The sequence below is a fragment of the Battus philenor genome, unplaced genomic scaffold, assembly GCF_028537555.1.
Source record: "Battus philenor isolate CCGP_79_NKW_IND1 unplaced genomic scaffold, ilBatPhil1.0.hap1 SCAF_25, whole genome shotgun sequence".
In the NCBI taxonomy this organism is placed as follows: domain Eukaryota; kingdom Metazoa; phylum Arthropoda; class Insecta; order Lepidoptera; family Papilionidae; genus Battus; species Battus philenor.
In genome coordinates, this window is record NW_027181688.1 from 5,124,906 (window position 1) to 5,142,108 (window position 17,203).

Consider the following 17,203-nt stretch of genomic DNA (forward strand, 5'->3'; position numbering starts at 1 on the left):
TTTAATTTAAATAGTTATGGTTAATCTCACTAACCGATTTATGTTGGTAGCTTTTAGCATTCAAGAGCACTCTTTTCCTATCACAAATACTTCATTTTTTTACTTTCTATATAATTATCAGGAAATATTTCAATATTAATTGCTTTTAATTAACTATTCCCGACATGTATAACATAATTGTTATTCTAACTATTATTTAAGGTTAATCCGACTTGATTAATGTCACAGGAACATTATGATCTGGTTATTGATTTCGGCGCCATTTTTCAAATGTGGATCAAGATCCGTATATCAGTAGTTATGACGTAGATAAACACGCAACTGACATGATTTTTGACGCAAACCAGTTTTGATCCACTTGAAATAAGCTGTGTATAAAGTAGCTCGATATGTTAGTACCACACGAGCTCACTGAAAGACGCTCAATGAATCGTGCACTCATTCGTGATTATTAAATAAAATGGTACTTAAATAGTAAAGATAAATTAATGAAAGAAGAATGTACCAAATTTTCATATAAACGAATAGACTTTTTCCCAACCAATTATTTAATTACGTCACATATTTAATTACTCATTTGTTAACCAAAAACCTCGCTTGTTTTTATTACAAATGAAACAGCCACACATTCAACTAATTTTATTTATTTATTTAGGTATACCAACAGTACGCATAAGTTAAAAATACATTAAAAGTTACAGTAAAAATAATGTATATTTTATGTATTCCTTTATAGGTGACATAAAATTAAAAATTTACTTGATACAAATTATAGAAAGAAAAGTCAGACCGCAATTAAACAAAAAAAAAAAGTGATAACACTTCAGGGGAAACATCTCGCTTACGGCGTTCCATTGAGTCATTTTTTCACAGCACATTTGATACAGTTGTTTAAGAGGAGCGCTTGAACGAATAGAAAATAAATTACTTCGTCATATTTTTGAGAACAAAAATCTATTAATAAAATTTATTAAAATACATTTAGTACTGATAAACAAAGCTTTAGTTACGAAATACATTCCCATCCGGTATGGTCTAGTGGCTAGGATACCTGGCTCTCACCCAGGAGACTCGGGTTTGATTCCCGGTACCGGAAAGAGCTTTTTTTCTACATTTCATTCCATTTCATTTATTATTGGAGCGGTCGTTATGATGATGATGAATAGGACTCTCTCTAATCATCTACTCACAATATTTTTTTTTATTAACTCCAAAGTATCCAGTCGTCACGTCGTACTAATTGCATAGGCCGGGGGCAGAGATTTATCTACGATAGGTTCTCTTACGTTTCTAATATCTCGATATAGGCCAGTCCAGTAAAGACGTAGACTCACGATTCTAACCCAAAACTGACAATGAATTTAGTATAAAGAATATTCTTCGTTGTCGTCGTTTTATCCAATAGACACCACTGTAAGGCATAAGCCATTCCATATATCATAATCGCCACGCTTGTCGGACGGGGTGACGATCGCAATGAGGTATTGTGATACGCAGTGGACGCAGCTGCCCAGCCTCTAAAAATTTGTTTATAGAGCAATCCTATATAATTAATGCATAAAGTCAATTGTATAAGGATGTATCTCGAAAGTCAAGCCCGTGATCTACGATCGCGAGTCCAAGTCCCCTACTATTGCTCAAGTAAAAGAAAATATTTTATATGTTTGAACTTATAGGAATTAATTTTATGTGTTATATAGAGATGTAATAATTATCTAGGTATAATATCTAGAACTATCCCACTGTACTTAAAAAAAAAGTGTGTACATAGCTTTATTTTTCAGTCAAAAAGTGGCTAAATTATTTTAAAATTTGTACAACCGTTATTAAATACGAGATCGATTTAACTGAGAAAGCTTACGCCTAAGAGAATATATCCGTTAAAAAGCTCGTAAAAACAGTTAAGGAAAACGTGACCCGAAAGTTTTAGTGGATGTATATAGATTGCAGTTAGGTCAAATTTAAGTATACTAAGTAGATATATTAATATCTTTAAAATGATATAAAAGTTGATAATAATAATAACAATATTTTTATTTTCATAACGTATGCTTAGGAGCAATAGCAAAGCCATGAGAAGTGTTGACAAGCTAAACAGGCGACATCTCCCATAAACCACTCTCTCTCCGGCTCTCCAATATCATGGCTGTTGCGACCCCGACTTAGTCTTGTAGTTGGGATCTTAACAGGTCATGGTCTTTTTAACTGACATCTATTTATTGTGGGTGTTACATATAGTCTTCTATTCATGGGCGAATCTTGAAGAGGACGCGACTACTGCTCACGTACTACGTTGTTGTACAGGGATAGCAGCCTACAGGACCACCTATCTTCGATCACAGAGGTGTCTCTTCAAGATCCCCGACGACATCGAGGGTTTGCTGGCATTTTCACGATCTACGAACGAAAGTCTCAGTCCTATACCACTGGGATAATACTGCCAAAAAATAATCTATATTGCAAATAAAGCAAGAACCTTTGAATTAAAGTAACATTTACAGGGAAATTATAAAAAAAACTGTAAAAAAAAAACTGTTGCCGAAACCCGGGATCGAACCAGGGACCTCTAGATCTTCAGTCTAACGCTCTCCCAACTGAGCTATTTCGGCTTGTATATTTAATTAAATGATTCACCAACGTAATGAATCTAAAAAGTCTTAAATAAATATGTACAACGTAATTTATTTTTATAATTCGTTTAATGTATGGATATTTTGTCAATATCGTACGCAATCCATCCATTGGCAATGAATAAGTGCTTTCATAAAACACGTTTTGTGCAAAAAACAAAACAAAACAAAAAGAAAAGTGTTAACTGCGGTATAAGATATTTAAGCCATGGTTTTCCATCGTCATAATTTTTAATCATGCAAAACGAAATCACTTAACACCGAGTATATCAATGAAAGCTGTGTGTACGTTGATAACATTGTAATTATTTTCATAATTGAGATCTTTTTCAGACTAATGAGAATATTCGTGTATTCGTTTATCAAATTTTGATTGCCTCGATTCATTTTGAATATTTTTTCAAAACACATGATTTCCAATTCGTAAACAATGGTATGCGTCTTTTCTTTTGAAGGTTTTTCGTTACATAGGTACATAGTGTAGTTTATATTATTTGCAAGCTGTTATTAAAATTTTTATGATTATTAATTTTTTAAATTAATAATATAATTTGCAGTGGGCGTCTATGAGCTGAAACGAAGACGGCTACTAATGAACATAAAACAATTGTTCATTAAACAAAAATTTAACAAATAATCTATTACTGTGTGAAGTCTTTTTGTTAAGTGTTCATTAAGCTTGGAAATGAATTTCTTTACAATCGCATTAAGGATATTATAAAGGAGACTGATTGGGACTTTGAAATTCCCGTGGTTTTAACTTGAACGATATGGGGAGTATAATCTAATGCTAGTTTTTATCATATTGGGCTTTTCTGACATTCTTCTCAGGACGTACATAAGTTGTCACTGCATGGACTTATGTAGATAATAACATGAATAAATGAACAGAAAAGAGCGCTGTTTAAATTTACTTATAAACTGTTAATTAAAATATAAATAACATAGCAAGCAAACATTTTGAAAATTAAAGCGAGCTTACGTGGAGTTTGACCAACGACCGCAGTCCGCCACGCGCTCTTAGTAGCGTTCACATTTGTAGCGGTGCGCTACGACTGTGCAGCCGGCGGACACCGAGCGATGTGATTGACTTTGCAGGAACGTAATTTTAAAACTTTTGGTAGTGCTTTAAAACCTTCGTGGTAAAGGATTTACAGAAAGCTAGCCGTGAATAACTTTTGATTTAAAAAAGTTTACACGAATTTAATACGAACAGAGAGAAAGTAGAACGAATCCCTTTTTTAATTACGGTAATATGTGAAGTAATACAGAAGGTTACTATGATTTTTTAATGTTTTACAGTGTAAATAGTGATTGATATGAACGTAAAAGCTATGAAGGTGTGAATACTAGCTCATCTGCTGTCAATGTATGGCACACTCTGTACAGATTTTAATGGTTTCAGAAATAATAAATAACGTAAAGACAATATAGTAAGAAAAAACGTTACCACTATTCGGATTATTACATATTAAAATTAATTATTTCTTACTATCTCTTCAAGTAGACTTTGTACTACCATAAGTTACTATACCTGTCTACTGTTACCTGTCGTATTTCAAAAGAAAAAATTATGATGACTTTTAGCGTGATGGTATTGCTGATTGTTTCAATTATCTATATCTAATTAATTTACTTCTTATTGATTTAAACCCCGTTTAATAAAAAAACAACATTAGCTTAATATCTTATATCCTATTTTATTCATGTAATATTATTTATAACTTTCCTATTTATATTACACAAAATAAATCAGCGGCGCTTATCCGCCAGGAACCGCGCGCTACCGTTCTTGGCTACTATATCCTTCATTGCTTGCACTATGAAAGCGAGAAGAAGCAGTCAGTCTTTCATCGGAAATGATTTCCGGCTACCCTCCAAGGACATCCTTATTTCTATGGCTGAGCCTAATTTGCTCCCGCGCCGTTTATACTTCGGAAAGCCAACAACAAGTGTAGCGGCTGCTCCTCCACCTTGGGGTCGCACACGTAGGCCAGGCTGCCTTTTCTTCTGGAGATATTTTTCAAAGCCTTTTTCTTGCAATTTTAATGAACAAATTTGTGGCGTTCATGAAACTAATTCGGTGTCATTAACACAAAGACACATCTCGATCTGGTTATTGAATTTGTGCCATTTTTAAAAATTTAGATCAAGATCCGCACATCACTAGTTACGACGTAGATAAACACGCAACAGACATGACTTTTGACACCAAACAGTTTTGACCAACTTGAAAAAAAAGCTATGAATAAAAAAACTCGATATTTCGGTACCACGCGAGCTCACCAATAGACAATAAATCGTGTACTCACTCTTGAATATTTATTGAGACATAACCAAACGAAACTGATTATAATAGGATTGTTAATATCACTTGCGAAATGGAAAAAGTTAACGAATAAAATGGTACTTAAATATTATAGATGAATGAAAAAATGTACCAAATTTCCATTTTAGCGAATAAATATTTGCCCAACCAATTACCAAATTACGTTACATATGTAATTACTAATTTTTTTTACCGAAATCCCTTTGTGCTAAATACAAATGAAAAAGCTATTACTTTCAAGGAATTTTATTTATTTATTTGGGTACACAAACAGTACACATAAATTAAAAGTCCATTAAAAGTTACAGTTTAAATAATATTTACTTTAAGTATTGCTTTATAGGTGATACAACATTATTACAACAAAATTTACTTGATACAAATTGTAGAAAGAAAGGTCAAACCGCAACAAAAAAAAAATTGAAGAGAAAAGTGATAACACGTAAAAGGTAACATCTGGCTTACGGCGTTCCATTGAGTCTTTTTTTCACAGCACATTTGATTGTTGTTTAGTGTAGTAGTGTTTGTAGGAATAGAAAATAAATTACTTCATCATACTTTTGAGAACAAAAGTCTATTAATAAAATTTACCAAAACACATTTCGTACCGATAAAAAAAGCTTTAATTACAATGTTTTTTCTCATCCGGTATGGTCTAGTGGCTAGGATACCTGGCTCTCACCCAGGAGGCTCGGGTTCGATTCCCGGTACCGGAAAGAGCTTTTTTTTGCATTTCTGCAATATTTTACAAATTTTAATATTTGAAATATAAAAGTATCTCTGGTTTTTCATCTAACATAAATCGAAACAAAAATATTGGAACTATGTAAAAGTTAAAATGGCGAATAGTATATAACAGCAGTTTTATGTTTTAATTTTTTGTTCAGTAGTATTTGAAAAATATATATCAACCTCAGGAGGTTGATATTTATTCTGTGTTATTTTAATGATAATAATGGAATTTATTAGTAAAACTATACCGATATAATTTCCTTTATTGATTCATTATCCAAATATGGTATTTTACATCCGCTAACATATATCACTACGTGCATTTCATGAGAATATTGCTTCACGTGCCCGATTACATGAATACTTCAATCAAATTTAACTTACCTATAAATGATTTCTTAAGAGTTGCGAAGGTTTTTTAGTAATTTCTTTCGCTTTTGGTGGTATACTCGCGGCCTACGATTGAAAGTCTCGGTCCCCTATTACTGGGCTCACACTGACAATAAATAACGTTTATTGCAAATCAAATAAGAAGCAGTGAATTTAAGTAAAATTTACACGGAAGGTATAAAAAGATTTGGCCGAAAAATCTGCTGCCGAAACCCGGGATCGAACCAGGGACCTTTAGATCTTCAGTCTAACGCTCTCCCAACTGAGCTATTTCGGCTTGTATATATTTAATTAAACGATTCACCAAAGTAATGAACCAAAAAATATTAGGTAAATAAATATGAGGTAATTTATTTTTATTGTTTATTCAATGTATAGATATTTTGTTAATGTCATACGGAATATCCATCTATCGACAATAAATAAGCGCTTTCATAAAAAAACGTTTTGTGCAATAAACAAATATACTTGGCATATTTAAGTGATAGTAATGTAGGCTGTGGCAATATGTATGTAATGGGTTGAGTACCGATCGGCGAAAATTTCTTGTTACTGTTTACGAAAAGTGTTAACTGTAGTAAACGGTACATGTGTTGAAGAAAACTGACACAAAATTCAGGGTCAATTTTTAAAAATGTTTGGATTTAGTATCTGAAATTGAATAAAATGATTGTATCCATATTTTAAAGTAAAACTTTATTTCCGTTCTGTGTTCATATCTGATATGGTCTTGTGGCCCTAGCTCTCACTAAGGAGGCTCCGGTTCGATTCTCGGTACAGGAAACCATTCTCTAACATTTATTGAAGAATTTTGGTGTAGCATATACTGTGTAATATATACTACCTAATTAAAAACTCATTAATTACCATCAGACGTCTGAAATAAGAGCATTTAATGAGGCATTGAAGCCGTCGAAGGAAACGACCAAAAGTAATAGTTAAGGATATGGGAATATTTCGTAATGGGATATGTAAACCAGTCTAGTAGATAACTCTATCAAAAATATATTTTATACATCGGTATACATATAAATGTACAGTGATACAACTGTTGTTATTAAGCACACCTTTAACTTTATTACATTTAAATTTATATGTAACACCTAATATATTTAAAATTAGAAGTTTTTATGAAATAAATAAAATCTATTTATTTTAACAAAAATAAATAATGGTTGATATAAAGTGTTTACGCTTTATATGCATATTACTAGCTCTGCTGACAGACTGTACTGCGAGTAGTTTTTGGCCGCGCATTCCAAAATAAAAAATATGTGACATAGTTCCGGGTGATCATGCAATTCATTGATTAATGTAATTATAATAAAGTAATTTTATGAATAATAAAAATTCATCTATGTAAGCAGCATGAAACGACAATATTATAAATCTGCAGGACGTGCAACTGTCACACGCACGAAAAGCAAACTACTTATCAATTCACTATTTTTCCTATAATACTTTCTACAAAGTATTCGGATACATATATAACGTAAGTACAAAGTTCTAACTCGTAGTGAACGGCGGACAAGGAAACTGAAGTCGACGAACGATCTCAAAGCGGAACTCCGAAATCACCGAAACAAGAGCGAACGATCTCAAAGTAAAAGTTATATTTGTACACATATTAATCACGAACTATTAAATAAGTTTAAATATAATTCGTATTAAATTTAAAACACATTTTTAATGTAAAGATACTTTAGGATTAGCAGTATGCAGCGGAATAAATCATTATCATGGTCATCATGTCAGCCGATGCACGTCCGCTACTGGGCATAAGCGTTTCTCAAAGATCGCTACGATGATCGTTCTAAAGCTGCCCGCGTCTAGCGACTTCCTTCGAGCTTGGCTGTGTGGCCGCCCGCCTACACGAGGATATAGCCAATATCCAGCCGAGTCTATCAGCTTGCCACTAGATAATCTTTCGACTTCAATGGCCAACAATTGCACGGGCGATGTGCCATAAATAATATATTGATTTTGAGTAAGGTGATGCTGCTGTTTCATACGATTTATATACGGTGTTATAAACTGAGTCGTGAAATACTTTTTCAACTATTTCCCATTTAAAATCCTGTTAAAACTTTAAAAATTAAACGCGAATTTAAATCTTTAACCGAATAAAATGAGCATCGTTAAGAAGTGTTCTGTAATATTTAATATTTCATTATTTTTATTACTTATGTATCTTGAAAATATTAATTTGTATAATTTAGCTTCTTAAATATTCTTTTACCTCATCACACAGGATTATTAGTTTTAGGTGTACAATGTATAGCTCATTTGCTATTAAATAATGTATGATATATTCTCAAAAAACCAATGGTTTCAGAAATATTAAAGGTAAGTTACTAAATCCTAAAATTAATTATTACTTACTGTCGCCTCTGAATAATATTTTCTGCCTAAGATTTTTGGCCTCTCGCAGTCCAATCTCTCAACTCTTAAAAAAATAAAGGTAACTTATTTCAGAGAGATTATTTTATTAAAAATGATTGGAAAAAATGTAAAATCGTTTTACTTTCAAATGAACTTTAAATTTATCCCTTTAAAGCTTTTACACTTGTAACGAATCATACTGTTTGTCAAACTTTTTCGTTAAGGCTACAATCATATTATGTTAGTAGTTACTAAGTTTTCTTGTTTCAAGCTTTTAATTTTTTTCATTACAAATTATGAACGTGACTTAATTTTGACAGATTTTCAAGACCTTCCTTATTTACGACCTATAATGGCGTCTTGATGGTTGGGGCAAACACGATCGAAACAACCGCGTCCGTCCTAACACGTGCCTCAAGGCTAACACATCGAAGGCATCTCCGGCGCAATAATTTTGTGTCATAAATTCCCGCAATCAATGAGCAATCGACGCTCTAAATCGGTTGTCGAGCATCGGTCGCTTCTGTAAACCTTTTCATTGAATCACAGTACTTATCTTCAACAGAGGTACTGCAGATAGATATGCAGCAGCCACACTTGAACTTATCTCATAAATTTAATAATCATTTCCCAGTTCGTACTGAATTTTAAAGCCAAACGTAAGCTTCTCCTCCTTTTAAATAGCAACATAGGTTACGCATTTACAATTGCATTGAAATACTTTTATAACATTTTTATTGTATGCACTAATTTATTCTCAAATATACTCGAAATGTAAAAGAATGTTGGTTGTGAAAAAAGGCACTCAGCAATAATTATATCTAATATTTATTTAGGTTTTCCATTGTGTGTATGACTGTGTACGTTATTTAAATACACTCTAATATCATCATCTGAACAAAGTCTCGCCCATAGATTTCCAATAGCACCGATAGCAAGTGACCTGCATTTTATGGGCAGACGTACTTCGTTGCGCTTGCCGGTCAGTGGACTTCAGTCGAGAACACTGGGGCGGCGGCGGTTACATGGCCCGCCTATTGTCACTTCAACTTGCTTAGCCGCTGGGTTGTGTTAGTAACGTAATGTTACGAAGGTATAATGTAATGAATTTAAAAAAATAAATCAATCCACAATTTATAGAAAAAATCCTGTAACAACGTGATAAACTTTTTATATAATGCTAAAGCTCGAGAATAAATTGCTTCCTACTATGCCAATGATATAGTTAAAAAGAACATATGAAAAAAAGTTGTCTTCGTTTGTTGATGTTGGTTCTTATCTCATAAGAGCGCGTTTAGAAGCGTCGCAGCTTTACGTTGAATTTTATGTACACATGAACATTATTAAAAGAGTAACTTTTGAGTTCCTGGCTGACACTTCTCAACAAATCAGCGTTCTGGGCCGTTTGTTGCTTGCTAATTATAATGTTAAAATAATCTAAGATTAAAAAGCATATGTAGACACCTACTTGAATAAAGATGTTTTGTATTTTAATTAGAATTGAATAAAGAACAGGTGACTTAAAATTTGCCATAGATGGTAATGCAAATGCAGTGCTAATAAAATTTGTATTTTTTCGTATTACTGCCATCTACTAAGTACAAGAAAATATTTTAAAAAGGTACCATTATAAGCGTTAAAGCTTGAAAGAAGTGACAAAGCTCATTCATTGTAAATTGACGTATTTATAAATAAACAATAATAAAATAATAAATAAAAATAAAATTATAAATAAAGCAATGATAATATAAAACCGTTTTCAAAATACTATACATTAAAATTAGTTATCGTAGTATATGTTTCAACTGACTTTGTATTACTAGATCTTATTTTATTGATTATATACAAAGCATTTTCCCTAACCTATTTACTCTTGACTTGAAGACAAAAGAATATATAAAGGGATACTATCGCACTCCTATAGAAAAATTAATTAAAGACACATATTTTGCAGTAATCTTTGCTGACAAATGAGCTATAAGTTCATCTTTTTAAAGCTATTACGTCTATAATTATCCTTTTTGATTAAATCAATGATCCACTTTTTTGTAAAAGTGTTTGCAACATTTTGTTTAGTTTTCACCAGTAAATGTAATACTTATCAACATATAAACGTCTTCTTTATATCTGGTAACTGCAGATACTATTGACTGATTTAAATCCCTAAATAGGTTTTTATTTTCATATATTTCCCCATCGTTATTGTCATGTGAGTAGGTCAATAAACACAGCGGTCGAAACTCAATGCAGTTTCCATTCGCAGGAGCAAACAATACGAGTTAATTGTTCATTTCCTTCATTTGTTATCATTGTCCTGGCTGCCAACGAAGAGATAAAAAACAAAATTATGAATAAATTGAAGCGGTCTCTATATTTTTAATTGCGTAGTGATTGTAGAGAATTATTAAAATTAATTTATTCTTTTTTTTATCCGCTTAGGATCATTTACAGTAACCACTTGCGTACGTCATGAGTAGAATGCCATGAGAGCACAAATTCATGAAAACTAGAAACAGATTGTCATTCTCTCCGTGGTAACGTTCAACTTAAAACTACGAGGGGTACAAACGCACCCTGATCTGAAAAAAGTCTACAGTAAATTCAAACAGGTTTTTACGTCGGACTGCTTGTACAATTTTCCTAATACAGTAGTAGAGAAATTCGTTCCTTAGCATTATTTTCATTAACAATATCCTTTATTCTTTAACAGAATTTTTACAAGTTTTTAACAATAAAACTGTGTTATTTTTCTTTTAAGATGCAAACAAATCATAAATTTTCGTCATTCATTTCACAATCATATAATTTCAAAAAGCATCAAAACTTTATTATCGTTAAGGAAGACTTTGTGACTTCGCATCCAAGTTATTTTTCACATCCAGGCTACTTCTATATAATGAAAACTTTTGAGTTTTTCTTTATTAACTTATATTACTTATACGGCATGATAAAGACTCAAAAGAGAGTAAAAAATCGGTAAAATATTTTTAAAGTTTTAAATAATAAATGCATAAAACAGAGCATCATATTGTTGTGCGTGTTTATAAACAAAAAGAACCTCTCCACATTTCGTCATTTCTGAAATATAATAAATTCGCCTAAGTCGGCACTACTGCGCACTGGATTGCAGTACACTTTAGTCCGTCAAGACCCGTTTCACACTAACGCAATTACATTAACTGAGTCACTCCGAATTACTCGCTTTATCTGTACCAGATATCATTGTGAGTGTAAATTGGAACTCGAGTGAAACTTATGTAGAGCATTAGAGCAGTAACACAGTGAGTAATATTAATGTTACAGATTATTATGATTTGATTAGGTTAATTTGTTTATATAAAATGAATCCTTGTCTGAGAACTATTTCATTGATTTCATTCATCTTTATTTTTCAATTCCTAATGCTTTGTAGAAAGTCTTTTTAGAAAAAAATGACGTCGACAACACTGTTGAATTTTCTATGTTCAACCTAGATGCGAATAAATCGCAAGTGTAGTCGTTGAATGTTATTTAGTTGACTTTACTTTTGAATTGAATTGATTAATTGTTTGTCGCATATTCTCGTGATGAAAAACCATAAAAATTAATCATATAGAAGAACAAATCAGAAAATATTTCCAAAAAATTCGTCTTTTCAATACTTTTTTAACTTCTTAAGTTTAGAATCGATTGTTCATAGCTAATTTAGTAAAATAAATTAAAAACGAATTTAATAAAATAGGTTATTGTAATATATAAGCTTTTAAAATAAATATTTTAGATTATAAAACTCACTGTGCGATAACATAAAATTTGAATTTATTAATAGTAGTTTGTAAAAGGCACAGGACTGACGTACTCTGGCGCTTTAAGGTTCTGGAGCGGAGACCACGGACCGGCAAGCGCAATGCAGGACGTGCACTCTGGTGGTCATACGACTTGATTAAGCCAACTTCCAACGAGGCCTATGTCCGTCACCGGATCCACTACGGCTTAAATGATGATAATGGTAATTAAGTCTCTAATAGGGTTAGAGAGAGTTTAATATATCATCTATACAAAAATGTAGTAAACTGACTTTTTCATAAATACAACACGTTGCCCTTTTGAATAAACATACATTATGCAATAAAAACCTACAGATTTTTATATTCCTATCAATCTAAATCCAAATCCAGTTTCACTGATGTATACATTAATTACCAGTTAAAAGTTGTTAATGTGTGAGAGGAAGATTAATGTTCATTTATGAGATGGAAATATTTTATCTCTCGCACCCACTTTTTATCTCCGTCGGTACCTCTTGAGTTTCAATAAAGACAAACGCTTAATGAAGTCGACGCAATGAATTTAACGCGCGCGGAGGATTCTCATCTCGTTACATAAAGATTCTTAATGCAGCGGCACTCGTAAATATATAATCCGTTACTTTGGAGCAAACGCCGTAATAGTACGCATGTTATGCTCTAAGCTTCCGTAATCTACACTCCACTTGTAATTGTACTTGCACCGTTTGTTTATAGATGTTGAAACTATTGTTCACGTTTCGATTTATTTGGATAAAAAGTATATTGTGCCTAAATTGTAATCTACACGAAATTAATATGACCGATTATATACATTATCCATTGGTTTTTTTATTTATCATCCATATTAACCTATTTTACGAGAATTCAAATAAAAGTATTACGTGATATATAGTCCATTTCGCTTTTTCCTGTTCTATTACACTTGATTGCACCATGATTTTTATTAAATACTTTATTTTTATTCGCTTTTTCATTATATGCTCATCTATTCTGTGTGTTATATTCTATTATCTGTTTTCTGTTGTTTTCTGATCACTGCGCTATTTTATGTCTTTTTTATTTCATTTCTTTTATTTTATAAAGATTTTATCATTTTTCGTTCTATCGTATTTTTGTCTTTTTTGCTTTATCCTGCTTAGTTAAATTCTACTCTATTCTATACTAATATTTTCCGTTCTGTTCTCGATTACCTTCTATACCGTTTACCGCACAACTCATTTTAAATGTTGGCAATAGCAGTAACAAGTAAAAACTATTCTATAAAATATTTTCCCCAAAGAAAGCGGAGTAGCGCCGTAAGGTTTAGTTGCAGCGAGTAATGAGAAAACTAAACTTGATGCAACTCGACACCTATTAAAACTTCCTCGCATCCTACAATGAAGTTGATGCAGACAGGAATTCGCTTTTAACATAAGAACTACTATTAAAGTTGAATTGACAATAATTAAATTATTTTTATGACTCACTGACCCCTGTTTTGTTAATGAATAATCAATTAAGACCTGAAAGCGAACTGCCAAACGCGCGAAGCTTACAGCGCATTCTCAAATGCGAAGTTTCAGTTTATTATTATATCTTTTTAATTTCTGCGCAGTTTTTATAAGAACTTTTTTAAATAAATAGGATTGTTATTAAAGATGATGATAAGTGCACTTGTATACAGGGCGATAGATTTCAGGTGTAAAAACTATAAAGGGATGAATGTCATATCTTGTTAGCGGTCAATAATGTATAGAAGACTCTTTCCAAAAATCAATAATTTTCAGAACTCTCCCTCTGAATTGACAATCTTTAATTCTTTTACCTATATCCGTGATTGGCTATAAGTGAGCGATATATTCAACCCCTTGAAGCTTTTACAATTATATCCAATCACCTGTATATAATAGTATTTATACATTTCAACAACCTAAATTATATGCCTCATGAAAGAAGTAAACTTAACTAAATTACGAAATGTGTTTATACTTATTATGACATTTTGTTAAAAAAATACTTATTATTTAATATTAAATAAATAGAAACATTATGTGACACGTACATAAGTCGTGATCAGAAGGCAATGGTGAAAATATTTATTTCCTCGACAAATTCGTCTTGACTTGCAGAGCGTGCGTGAGCGTGAGAAAAACATTGTTATTATCTTACTATTTCAGCTGTTGGAACAAAGTATCTTGTGAGAGAACACGCAGCACATAATCCGCCACACGAGCTGGTTTTGTCACATTATATGTATCGTGATTTCCGTTTTATTATAAATTAGTTTCTTCCCGTTTACCTCCACCGTGTACAAACAGCGACAAGCTTATATAAGTATTCGCTCACCGGAGACTGACCTCTCTGCTTTATTAATGTGTTCCAGATGTAATGACACCGGCAGCTTTTAACCGGTCCTTTTGGAAATTTGGGGAGAGGCATGTGTCCTGCAGTGGTCGTCTCATGGCTTAATGATGTTGATGTCAAGTGGTGAAATTATTATACAATATCCTTTTGAAAACTGGCAGATATGTAGCTCTTCTTAACGGCAAGAACAGCACAAGCCTGAACAGAAAAAAAGGAAATTTTAGGAACGATCTGGCAGTCGAAGCCCCAAACCTTCGCAGTTCAGATTCGAATGAACTGTCTCGTCCAGAAATTTAAATCTCTGATATAAATTTATTACACAAAAATCACAATTAATTAATTACTGTTATAAGACGTCGTGAGCGTAATTAAAGAAACTGTACGGCGCTCAAACGCATCAAAAACAAAGCTATGATTAATTAAAAAGTGTTTACTAATGAACGTTTACTACGGCCTCTTTACGTCTATTGTTGTATTCTGTTTTGTTTTGTTTATTTGTGAAACTGTGACATATTTTAATCAGTTTGTATTAATTATTTAGTAATCTATGAATCCAATGATTATATGTCGCTCTCGATAACACTGCTAGCACTAATTATTCAACACAGCTTAAATAATTATTGATATAAATATAATAAAAGTGCTTCATTTTTTAATGTGTTATTAAATATATATATTTTGTACTTTTATTTATAAGTTATTAAAAAAATTATTACTGTGAAATAACATATACTTGATTGCATACATTTTAAATACGTATTTAATTTTGACTTTTGTGAACACATCATAAATTTAGAAAAATTGTTTAAGCTTTCAAGGAATTTGATCACTTATGGTATAAATCATGAATAACGAATGTATTCTGGTGATTTTATTCTCGGCTTGTTCTTAAGGATTGTGATATTTAAAGATAGAGGCTTATGACTATAAGGATCTTCTTCTTTTCAAATGTAAATCTTCAATTGAACATTGGAATTATAACGTCATCAAATCTTGAAGAACAATCGTAAAATTTCCAAAAGAAATAACACTTAACCATTTGCACTGGACCCTAAAAAAGGGTTGCCTATATCGCAATATCTATAAAAGAAATATATGCGATGGGCTAGTCAACAAGCATTAAATTGTTTATGTATTCTCCGAACACAAAACTTTAGCTCGTTATTGAGAATTTAAAAACAAAATTCATCTTAGCGCAAGGGCTGGTAGCAATTTGCACGCCGCGTATCAATTATCAGAGTAAGAGCGCATGATTTACAAATGGCGGCGAACTCACGCCGCAGGCCACCGCAGAAATTCATATTTTAAGGCGCGATCTGATACAGAGATGCAATTAATTATAACGCAAATTAACAGATCAGAGGCCAGGCATTGAATGAGTTAAAATGCTTTAAATTTGTTAAATTGAAGGATTTTAGAATTGGTCAATTTATAAGCTTTGTTTATTATTATACATTAAACCGCCACGCTTGGCAGGCGGGTGGGCGATCGCGGTGTGATATTATGATACGAATAGGACGCTACTGCCCATCCTCTGGAAACTTTTTAGTGAATAGTAGCAATAATATATAATTAAGGCACAAAGTGTGAATTATATAAGATTGTATCTCAGGAATTGAACCCGCGACCTATGATCGTAAGTCTCAGTCCTCTACCGACAGGCTAGCACTACTCAATTTTAATCAGTATATACATGTAAACAAGAATGTTGTTGTTGTTTTACAATAATTGCGATCCTAACCCAATAGTAGTGACCACATCACTGACAGTTTCAAATTTCAAAAGTGGGTTTTAAATTCAAATCGGTGTTTAAACTTAAATTTGAATGCACTTGAATAGCTTCACCTACAAGTATTGTAGATCTCTCTGGGGGTCAGTAATTCTCAACGTGATTGCTGCACATTTTAAAAAGCAAATAAAAACAAGAACACTTCTAAATATAATATGGTATCTCTTTAAAGGAAACCTCGGGTACAATTCTATTGATGTGAACAACAAACCGCTAATGAAACGTAAAGTCAAAAATTTTTCACTCGTAAACATTAAAATAAATAAACATTATTTTCATAAAGTATTGAGGCAACATGGCTACAACTTATCCCGTGAATTCTTTTTCCTTAAAGCGACAAGAAGACAGATGATCCGGCGTATTGTGCTGCTGAATACTTTATGAAACAGCAACCTATCATCTTGTTTCATTCACTACACTATTCCACATTTCACGAAAAACTTTGTAAATAAACAAGCAGAGATAGTTGTGTTTTTCTTATCATTTGAGACTTCTTTAGTAGTAAAGACTGTCTCCGTCATTTATTGATCTTGTTAACTTAAAGAAAATCGATATTATAAAATTGTATTGAGCGAAGGTCAAGTAACCCGACAATTTTTTGTTTATTTAAAAAAAAAACGAAACGGCTACAAAAAGTGGGCTATAACGGCTAAGTGGCCCATAGGAACTGAATATTTTATAAATTTAAGAGTAGGTAAAAGCGTGAACCCATCGCTTAACAATTTCCCAAGAAAATTCACGCCGTGGGTGGTTCACGGCAAATTGTTGTGTTGTTTGTCAATCACTTCTTAAATGATTACGATGATGTTTTGCAATTAAT

The 17,203-nt window shown here is 32.3% G+C and overlaps 4 non-coding genes across 4 annotated transcripts; 2 read left to right on the plus strand and 2 right to left on the minus strand.

Annotated features, from left to right (window-relative positions):
* The first annotated feature begins 1,024 nt into the window (after nt 1-1,024).
* On the plus strand, nt 1,025-1,096 carry TRNAE-CUC (transfer RNA glutamic acid (anticodon CUC)). Its single transcript has one exon. It is a non-coding gene; the product is annotated as a tRNA-Glu (tRNA).
* A 1,440-nt stretch (nt 1,097-2,536) lies between these two features.
* TRNAF-GAA (transfer RNA phenylalanine (anticodon GAA)) lies at nt 2,537-2,609 on the minus strand. The gene has a single exon. It is a non-coding gene; the product is annotated as a tRNA-Phe (tRNA).
* A 2,994-nt stretch (nt 2,610-5,603) lies between these two features.
* TRNAE-CUC (transfer RNA glutamic acid (anticodon CUC)) lies at nt 5,604-5,675 on the plus strand. Its single transcript has one exon. It is a non-coding gene; the product is annotated as a tRNA-Glu (tRNA).
* A 610-nt stretch (nt 5,676-6,285) lies between these two features.
* TRNAF-GAA (transfer RNA phenylalanine (anticodon GAA)) lies at nt 6,286-6,358 on the minus strand. Its single transcript has one exon. It is a non-coding gene; the product is annotated as a tRNA-Phe (tRNA).
* Nucleotides 6,359-17,203: the final 10,845 nt, after the last annotated feature.